The 10,686-nt window shown below is 38.6% G+C and overlaps 1 protein-coding gene across 8 annotated transcripts in view; it reads left to right on the plus strand.

Moving 5' to 3' along the window:
- Positions 1 to 10,686, plus strand: part of SVIL (supervillin) — a 267,203-nt gene that overhangs the window by 13,516 nt on the left and 243,001 nt on the right. For 3 of the 8 annotated variants that reach the window (XM_069086412.1, XM_069086417.1, XM_069086416.1), the window contains exon 2: positions 1,204 to 1,254. The exons of the other annotated variants lie outside the window; for them this stretch is intronic. The gene's annotated coding sequence lies outside the window, so the exon portion shown is untranslated. The remainder of the gene's footprint in view (positions 1 to 1,203; positions 1,255 to 10,686) is intronic. 8 annotated transcript variants of the gene reach the window in all.

Consider the following 10,686-nt stretch of genomic DNA (forward strand, 5'->3'; position numbering starts at 1 on the left):
ACACACACACACACACACACACACACACACACACACACACACACACACACACACACACACACACAGTAAGGAGTGGGTGGAGCAACAGCTCTGAAGTCAGGAGAACCTGAGTTCAAATGTGGCCTCAGACCCTTAATGACTGTATGACCTGGGCAAGTCACTTAACCCCAATTGCCTCCATAAATGAATTAATAAAATGAAATTTTATTGCCTTGGGAGAGATGGTGGCAGGGACTAGAAAGGAAAAAAAAGGTAGTTTTCTTGAGACTAAGAATATTTCATAAAGATCATCTTTATTCCAAATTCCTGGAAAAATTAACAGCACTTAAGTTTAAGTTAAAAGCTAACAGGCATTATCCATGTAAATTTCTGATTCACCCCCTCAAAATGAATTTGGACAAATCTGGAAGCTTGTCATTAAGAGTGGTTGTTGCTTTTTTTAACTTTCAGATTATCTAATGACTCATTGAAAAGAATAATTTTAAGGATCCAATAATTAATTATCTGTTATTAAAATGTTATATGTCAATTTAGAGTTGGAAGAAACTTTATATACTATTGAGTCTAACTCCTTAATTATCTATACAGATGAGAAAACTGAAGCACAGAGAATTTAGGTGGCTTACCCAGGGCTAGGTGACACTAAGTGCCATTCCCATCTCCAGCCCATTTTACAGATATGGAAACTGAGGCAAACAGGGTGAAGTGACTTGCTCAGGGTCACACAGCTAGTAAATGTCTGAGACCAGATTTGAACTCAGGAAGATTCTTCCTGACTCCAGGTCCTCCACTCTATCCATTGCACCACCTATAACAATTCAATGGCCATCCTCTCTGAGGGGGCAAATCTTCCTGCTCTCATGTTCCTCACAAAACTAGTGTACTGGGTCAAGTGCTGGATGTGGGAGTAGTGCTATGTCTTTCTTAACTCTGAGTCACTTTGAAGCCTGTGACTGTACCAACAGCACACTTTATCTACCCAATGGCTCTGTTTTAAAATAAACTCCCTTGTCACTTAAGAACAACAACAACAAAACCTAACATATGCTTTTGTTACTTGTCAAGTTTTTTTTTTCCTAACTTGACTTTTTTTTTGTCCTACAGAAAAGCCAAAGATCTGTTGCTTTCTGCTGCATAATTCTTTTATTTTTTGGAATACTTTTGTTCTGCCATCCTCAATAGTTCTGCATTTTCCCTTTGCAGAAAACCACAACTCCTATTGTGGAAAACTTCACTTTCATTTCATATTCAAAGGTTAGTACAGTGTTAATTTGTTCAGTTTGTGCAAAGAATGATTATAATAAGATGCAGTAACTCTTCACATATGTCTTTTTCCCTCTATGCAGGTCTTACATACATTAAAAAAAAAACCATTGACAGGCACCATTGGGATTTCTGAATAATGTAGTGTTATTATTTCTGTCAATAGATATACCCATCACTTCCCATCTCATGTGCAACTTGACATCCTAAAACCACTGTTGGGTTGGCAATATGATTTCTTCTTTGTTGTCACTTAAAGCTGCCAAATTCCCATATGATGCTTGGTTGTCCACTAACTTACTTTGCTGGTTTCACACTTAATCCCTAACTTCTCAATTTAAAATGAGGTCATTTGCTGAGCAATTGTTTCTCAGTCTTTTTCAGTCTTAAAATAAATGGGAAAGAAGGAATGTGTGCAGACAATATTATGGGCTCAGATTCGAGGAGCACAGTGTTTGAAGTCAGGAACTAACTTTAAATATTGGCCTTGCTCCATATTAACTATGTGACCCTAGGCAAGACCGTTAACCTCTTCTGGTCTTAACTGTAAATTCAGGGGCTAGACTAAAGGGTGTCAAAAGTCTCTTCCAATCCTAAATTTCTGCCTATATAGATTTATGATTTTTAAAAAACAGTTATTAATGTAAAGGTGACTTATGACTTATGGTTAGTGAGGATTTTTCTCCAAAAGTGTGAAATTACAATCAGTGTGCTAGCATGTATCATAAACTATATGAGGGCAGGGAGTATGTTGTTTTTTTCATCTATATATTTTCATCACCTAGCTCATTGTTTGGCACATGGTTGGTGTTTGAGGAATGTTTATATCTATGAATGCAGTGTAGGCTAGAAAGTGAGAGTTTCAAAGACCCAGTTGAGTAGTCTCACTGATATATAGCGGCCCTTATTCCCCACTCTAACCCCTACATGTTCCCCTAAGTAGTGCTGTTTCCTGAAGCATGCTTAATCTGGCAGGGCATAAGGAGGTGACTCCTTGTCTTCACTAGCTTTTGCACAAGGAGCATTGAAAGTTTGATTTGACCAGGAAATCACAATTGTAGTGCCAACTTGAGGTGTGATACTCTTTAATGCTTCATATAAACTTTGCAATGTTGACATAACTAGAGAAATGCCAAGAATCCAATAGGTTTCCCCATAAATTCCCTTGTTGTTAATGAGTATGATTGAAATAAAATTGTGGAGAGACCGAGTTACCTAATTTAAGTTGGCATTTCTGCTACTGTCAGTTCTGAGTAAGCGATGAAGACCTAAGAGGAACATATTTTGTGTAGCAGCAGATAGAGAGAAAACATAGTATGTGGTCACTTTAATGTGGGGTGTATCCACATCTAAGTGCAGTCCCAAGTCCAGTCTGGTAATGGGGGAAATAATCAAGGAATCTGAGAAAGGAGCATTGCCACAGTTTTCTTAACCTTCCAGACGTGTTTTTGGGAGGAATTTGGTTCAACTTAGGTAGATTTCCATGAGTTCTCTTCTTGGGCCTCATGAGGTGACCTCCAGTGAGCCATTTGGTCTCTTTCTTGGTATAATACTTATTTTATAGATGTAGAAAGGGAAGGCAAAACTCTGAAGCAGTAATGTTTATTGAATGAAGCTTTTTTATTTTATTAATTATTTATATTATTAAAATAATATTCATTATTTTAATGAAGCTTATTTAACTACAGCAAGGGTTCTTAACCTGGAATCCATGAACTTGTTTTTTAATACAAAGGGGGGAAAGGGGGGGGAGAGAGAGACAGAGACAGAGAGAGAGAAACTATTTCCATGTAATTGACTTACTTTTTAATTCTATATGTGTTATTTTATAACATTATTATTCTAAATAGTCTATATACTTAACCAGTTAAAGAGTACCTCTGTTGTCTTGAGGATCAGCCTGGCTAAATTTGCAGACTTATTTGTCTACTGGATGAACTTCTTGGTCCATAAGGTTATGTACCAAATCATGGAAGCGCTGTTATCCATGTGGGTGGAAGCAATTACCCACACCCATGAGATCCTGGATCCTTGAAGTTTCAGTAAATATAAAGGTTGGGGGAAGAAGCAGCCTAGTAACTCCTGTAGTTTAACTTTCCATGCTAATAATCAGCATCTACTTTGTGTCAGGCTTTGTGTTGGTGATACAGTGTGACAAACCTTGGGTTGGGTAGGAGGGGGAGGGATACAACACCTTGGGAGATAAGGTAAATCCAAATAACAATACCCTCCCAATTTAATTTTAGGAAGCATTGATTAACTACATGCTATGGGTTAGCCCCTGTGCTAGACATTAGTCTGGGGCAGGGGTGATACTAAATAAAACGACTTTGCAACTTTATTTGTAAGTGAATGAGTGGGGTTTTTTTTTTTTTTGACATTTTTGAAATTTGTAACACTTTAACATAATAAAATAACACCGAAGACTTAACTACAGATACTGGGATAAGCAGCCTGAGATGTATCCATAAGTTAACTTTTTAAGAGAAATTCAGTTGTGGGAAAGGAGCACTTAATTCTCAGAAGACTATGCCCTGTGGAGTGCAAGACAGACACTGCTGGAAAGGCTATAGCTGTAGGAGAGATCATAGGTTGGGTCTATGGAGGAACTTATCTGGTGTATGGCAGCTGTGGGGGGGAGGAAGCCCAGGAGTGGGGACCATCTGGTATCTTCCTGTTTGAGCTACTTAGCTTGTTAACAAGGTGCTTAATTCAGTTAGTCCTCCCTGTCTAAGGAGTGTAGTTGGCAGCCCCACTTAATCTGGGTGCTTGTGGTCAAAGCGTTTCTTGCCCTGCCCTAGGTCTGGTTTTGCAGTTGTCTGGTTCTCTCTCTCCTTGCTCCATCATTTGTCCTAGGAATGGAAAGCTAGTCCTTGGAGGGAGGTGCCTGGTTTCAATACAACTTTCTCTAGTCGAAGTGATCAGCCTTTCATGGGGGAAAGTGAAGGAAGGTAATTAAATGTTTCTGCTTAAGAGGTCTTCACTTCTAGCTCTAGCTGGGCTATATGCCAAATAAAAGCCAGCAGGAATGATGATCACCAAAGCAAGAGGTTGAAAAGATTTGCTAAGGCTTAGCTTCAGTGTTAATTATCTACCTTCTGACAATGTAGATTTGACCATATCTGAAACTCTGGAGAACCAAATAATCACTTCCTAGGATTTCAGACATCAAGATGTAGATATGGAAGGCATTTCAGAGATAAGAAGGATGGAGCTAGATGGCTCAGTAGATAGAGCACTGGCCCTGGATTTGGAAAGTCTCAGTTCAAATCTGCCTTCAGACATTTATTAACTAAGGGACCCTGACTCAGTCTCAGTTTTCCCATTTGTAAAATGGGATAATTATAGCATCCAATTTCTAGGGTTGTGATTGGATTGAATGAAATAATATTTGTAAAATGCTTTATCAGTGCTTGTTTTTACATCAGGCAGCTAGACCCATGCAGTAAATAGTGGGTTGACTTGGCATCAGGAAGATCTGATTTAAAACCCTGCAACCCTGGGCAAGTCACTTGATTATCTCAGTCTCCATTTCCTTATTTGTGAATATAAGTATAACAATAGAACTTACTTCACTGGGTTGTTGTGAGGATCAGATGAAAGAAAATATGTAAAGTGTTCTGCAAACTTTGAAATACTATATGAGTGCTTGTTATTTGTTCTTATTATTTACTACAACTGTCCTGATCATGCCAATGAGGAAACTGAGACCTAGAGAGGGGAAGGAGCTTGTCTATGGTCACACAAACAGTAATTCACAGAGATAAGGTTTCAACCCAGGTCTTTTTGACCCCAATCCAAAGTGCTTTACTTTGCACCAAGATGGCACCAAATTTTTTTCTTTCTCTTTATTCCCTCTTTTCCTTGCCTGTCTAATAGAGACTGAAATTTGTAAAGTATGTGTACTAAGAGAAATAAGACATAAATGGCTTCAAATAATTCAGCAGTCCATGGAGGCTCTGATTCCCTTTGCTGTTCGGGTTGGGCAAATTTCTTGGGCCATCAGACCAGCCTTGGAGTTTCCTGGGGATTCATCATAGTCTGTAGAATGTAGCTAAAGGTAGAATTAGGAGCAGGGCCAAGGCAAAGCTGATGGGTCAGTCATCACTAGGCTTCTTCCACTTTCTCTTCCCCAGAGAAATGCAGTTTTTTCTGTGGGCTACTGGGCAGCTAGCCAGAGGCCCTCTGGAGCAATACAACCCTGAGCTTATGGTAACCTGAGTCCTGGCAGCATGAGAGCCACTTCCCATTACCTGATAGTCTGTTGTATGGCTCTGGAAGAAGCACAGACTTCGTTATCAAATGGCTAATGAGGATGTTATTGGAAGCTGCTTTCTAACTAAGCTGGCTAGGAATGCTTTAGAATTTGATCCCTATTAATAGCAATGGGCAATTAAGGTATACTCAGGAAATCAGAAAATAGAGTAGTTGGGTTTTTCATAAGCATGAAATGGAACACATTGACAGGTCCATAAGTATGTCCTGAAATTCAGAAACCAAGCCGTTGTCCAGACTGTTGTTTGTAATCATATAAACTATGATAGAAAATAATGAATACTTTCATGTTTGCAGAGAACTTTTCTGTCAACAACTCTGTAAAGTGGGTAGTATGAGCATTAAGTATCCTCATTTTACAAATGAGGAAAATGAGGCTCACAAGGCTTGCCCAGGGTCATGTGAGCTAGTAAGGTTTGAACTGGAGGCCAGGTCTCTCAACTGTAAATCCAGTGTTCTTGCCACCATTCTATACTGCCTCTCCCCTCCTGCTTCTGGAATATTGTATGCCCAGCCTCATTTTCCTTCTCCAGGGTGACTTATGCCTCTGCTCTGCCTCCTTTCAGCTTGGAAATACTCTGCTGAGAGAGAGAGAGAGAGAGAGAGAGAGAGAGAGAGAGAGAGAGTACTTTGGTGATTTGTTTCTTTGTTTCTTGTGTTTGTTTTGTCTCCCCAAGAGACAAATTGCAAATTTAGGTCATAATCTCCCTGATCTTCTGTTTCTTTTCTCCTTCCCCTCCTTCTCTAAACACAAATAGAGCCTTCTTCCTCTGTGCTCTAGGGATTCACTTAACAGTTGTGGTTGCCTGGCTCTTATGATTGATACACACTCAAGCTGAAATTCAAAGCATGTTTGGTGATATTGAAATTGAATTCGGATATTTCGTCCTGATTAATCTTTGACTCATTTCCCCAAAGCTCTCTATGCCTTGTGGTGATTCTTGAGGAATCTAGCAAACCCAGGCTTTGTTTCTGATGCCTAAGTTTCTCATTTGGGATTTTCTCAGCACTGCTATTACTTTTGGCTATGCTTAAATATCCACTTAGGAAGTACAACATAAAGATTTAATGGTTTGGTTCACTCAAGGATCGTATCTAGTTATACTTTTTTATGGTATAATGGGAAAAGCACTAGACTAAGACATCTGTAGATGGCTCCTAGACCTCTCTCAGCCCTGACAAATCATTTAACCTTCCTCTACTTCCCATATTCATTCATTCACCAAGTCCTCTCAATCCTACCTCTGAAAAGTTTTTCACCTATATTTCACCTGCCCAACCCCCTTCTCCCCCCGACCCAAAGAACCCATCGCTATTGTTGCCACCTTAATTTAGAACCCTTATTACCTCTTGCCTGGATGATGGCAGTGGTCTCCTAACTGGTTTAATTGCTTCCACTCTTCTCATTTTACAGATGAGGAAACCTGAAGCCAAGAGAGGTTAAGAAGCTTGCCCCCTGATCACGTGCATTGTTAGTGACAGGGCTGGGACAAGGATTCTGGTGGTCTGAGGGCCATCTTCATCCCATTGCCTTTTATACGTCTGCCCAAACTTAAAGAAAAGAAACCCATCCTCATGAACAGCACCCCCAAAACCCAACAACTGTTAACCAAAGGATAGAGAGATCTTACTTAGACAAGGAAAATTAATGGTCCCAGGCTAATAATGTTGTTCATTTTTATTGGAACTTTGTGAAACAGTTCTTCTTTTACAAAGGTATAGCTTAGCAACCTAATTTTCCTCATACTTAACATAATCAGATATTTAGGGGTTTGTAAGGAAATCGCTTAAGCCTGTGATAAGTTTTAGCAACTTAAATATTCCCTTGAATATGATGCAAGTGGGGGGAAAATTCATTTAATGATTTTCTAGCACCCACTCCTGATTTTAATTTAGAAAATTTAAAATAAAATTGTTTGGGCTTTTAATGTATGTTATAAATCTGTTTCTGGGTACAACCAAACTTTCAAGTAGATATCAACTTGTGCATTTTGGTCAAAGTACAAGGGTGTGCTACCCTGGAATGTTTTACTTCTTTTTCTAAATTAAAATGATGTTTAAAAAATGTCTTTTTAAATCATTGTTATTAATACTAAAGTAATAATTCGGGTATGGCGTATTGTTACATTGAAGCACTATGTCATATAAAGGCTAGAGAATTGGCCGCTGGGCTAGGAAGACTTGCTATATGATCCTGAGTAAGTCACTGAACATTACCATGACCCTAAGTAGCTCTCTAAATAAACTGTGGGCTTTGCCTCAAGAGGAACCCCCTACAGTGATGAAATCATAGGTCAAGGCATCCCCCTTTCCATTGTCTTTCCCCTCATCCTCTGAATTCTTACTGTATTATTTTATGCCTTTGTGATGAAAGGTTAAACTGACTTCCAACTTTCTGGACTCAGTATAAAGCTCTTCTAGGTTTTACTCTTTGTTTTGTTTGTGATCCTGTCAGGTTAAACTTGGACTAGGAGAGGAGAGGAAATGAAAGCCCAAATCTATTTCAAAATGAGCATGTTTGAATATGTTTGATCTCTATCATCTTTAAATTACTTTGTTTCATGCATGTTCTAACATGTTAGGGCTCTCAGGTGACTTAGTCAAATCTCCTTGGTTTGAGAATAAGAAATATGTTAGCCTCTAGTTCTCAATTATTTCAGAAGTAGATTTATAAATGGTCAGAATTTGTAGAAATTGATGTTCACATTATCACTTTCCCCCAAATGAATACACCATTGGTGTAGATAATATTTATGTTTATAGATTGGAATTATGATTTAATCAAGCAGACAAGCATTTATTAAATATCTAATGTATACTAGGTCTTGGGAATATAAAGATAACCTGCCCTCAGGTGACTTACATTCTGTGAGGAAAGATGCATTCATATATAAGTAAATATAATCTATCTATCTATATCAAGCTGCTCTTCTGCTTGAAGTTGGCTGCATAACAAGGTCAAATGCTGAAGGTCAACAATAGCAGTACTAGGTTAAGATGAGACATGTTTGTGAAAGTGAAAACATAGAATGAATGTCAATGAATTGACTTATTTTGCCATAAATTTTTATAAGCTTTAAACACGTTTTGGGGAAAATTGATAGCTTTATGAGACTTCAAGGACCTGTATGAGACTTCAAGGACCTGTGGTTTTGTTATTCATTTGACCCCCTCTACTTACATAGATAAAAACCACTCTGTTGTTGTAGATTTTCTTTCTAAGTTTCTATGACTGTGGGTGATGAGCCCCACTAGACTTTGCTGGACTGCTTTTCAGCAAATATGTAGTTAATTTTTAGGCCCATAATTGAAGTCTTTCCAGGACTTGCTAGAACTTGTAATTCCTTATAACCTTTGAAAACCCATGGTTGCTTCCACAAAATTATAAGGCATTGGAACATAATTTTAGTTGAGGGCATTAGTGTTCAAAATAAGAAACAAAAGTTCAAATCTAGCATCTGCCTCAATTTCTAACATGGTCATGGTGTTTTGACCTAACTCTGTACAAAAATCGACCATTGCAGAATGCCTGGGTCTAGTTGGCATGTCAGCACTTAAGTTCATACCAGAAAGAGAGCACTGAATTTGGTGAAGACAAAGAATCATGGTATCCTTGAGTTAAAAGGGACTTTAGGGGTCATCTCACAGAATGCCCTGTTCAGTGTTGGAATCCCCACTATGATATATCTGAGAAGTGGTCACCCAACTTCTCCTTGAATACTTCCAGTAACAGGGAGCTGGCAACTTCATGAGGCAACTCTTCCATTTTTAGAGAGGAAATTTGTTAGAAAATTCTTCCTTATGTTGAGCTGAAATCTGGTTCCCTGTAATTGCCTTCCTGGATCTTAATTCTGCTCCCTTGAGGTCAAAGAGAAAAAGGGTTCCTCATCCTTTTTGCTGCATTTGTTTGCAGCTTAAGTCTTCCTGCAGGCTAAACAGTTGCTTCAGCTATCTTTTTGACATAATCCTTTGGACACACTCCAGTTTGTCTATGGTCCACTTAAAATATGGTGCCCAGAAGTGAGCACAATAGACTGGGTGTAGTCTGACAAGGAAAGAATATGTGTCATTTCCTTTGTTCTGGACATATTTCTATTAATGTGATCTAAGATTAGTTGAGCTTTTTTGGCAACCTGAATATGTTTTATTGAGCTCCTAGTCAACTAAAATTGTTGGATTTCTCTCTGTCACTCAGTGTTAAGCTGTGTTTCCCTCTTGTGTCTGGGCACCTGTTTTTACAAACCCTACAGGGGGACTTGGGTCAAAGTGGAGTTTAAAAGGTCAATATGTGGACCCTGGCCAATATTCTGTACTGTGGGGTATTTAGTTTGTTTTTTTAATCTGTTATTCAGTATTTTAACTGTTCTTCCCAGCTTCATTCTATTGGAAAATTTGATAAACAGGCACTTATTTTCATCCACCTGAGAAGTGACCTCTTTCATGAAGGTTTGCTCTATTCTTCTTGATGAAAATGATCCCTTCCTCAAATTTCTCAGAGCATCTTGTCTGACTCTTAAGACTAACCACATTCTGCCATGTTATGTTGCATTTATTTTGTGTGTGTGTGTCTTATCCACCCTGTTGGATGAGAGGCAGCCCAGATTTGGGATCTTTGGGCAAGTCCTATAATCTCTGAGCTTTGGGCTTTGTTTGTTTGTCTTGTTAAATAGGGATAATGATACTCATGTTATCTGTCTCTCTCTGGTTTTCTGTGGCAAGCACTTGGCAAACCTTATAATACTTTGTAAATGTGAGTCATTATCATAAGCCCCTTGAAGGCAGAGATTTTTGTTTCATTTTATCCCCATTATCTAACACAGTATCTCATTTGTAGCAGGCACTTAATGTTCATTTGAACTACATTTTTTGTTGCACAGCGCCAGGCTGAGGATTGGTATGTCTCTAGGTTGACATTGAGCAGTTAATCAATACTTCCGTAGAACAGTTGATCACTAAATTATATTAATCTACCTAACAGTACTCTCAGTCCATATTTCTTCATTTTGTCTACAAATATTATCTTGAGAGACTTTGCCAAACATTGCATTGGAATCCAGATATAATATCTCCTATCAAAAAAGGGAGGGAGAAAGGAAGGAAAGAAGGAAGGAAGGAAGGAAGGAAGGAAGGAAGGAAGGAAGGAAGGAA

The sequence above is a fragment of the Petaurus breviceps genome, unplaced genomic scaffold (genome assembly GCF_028583685.1).
Source record: "Petaurus breviceps papuanus isolate PSGF00001 unplaced genomic scaffold, PetGlider_PUasm1.0 178, whole genome shotgun sequence".
In the NCBI taxonomy this organism is placed as follows: Eukaryota; Metazoa; Chordata; class Mammalia; order Diprotodontia; family Petauridae; genus Petaurus; species Petaurus breviceps.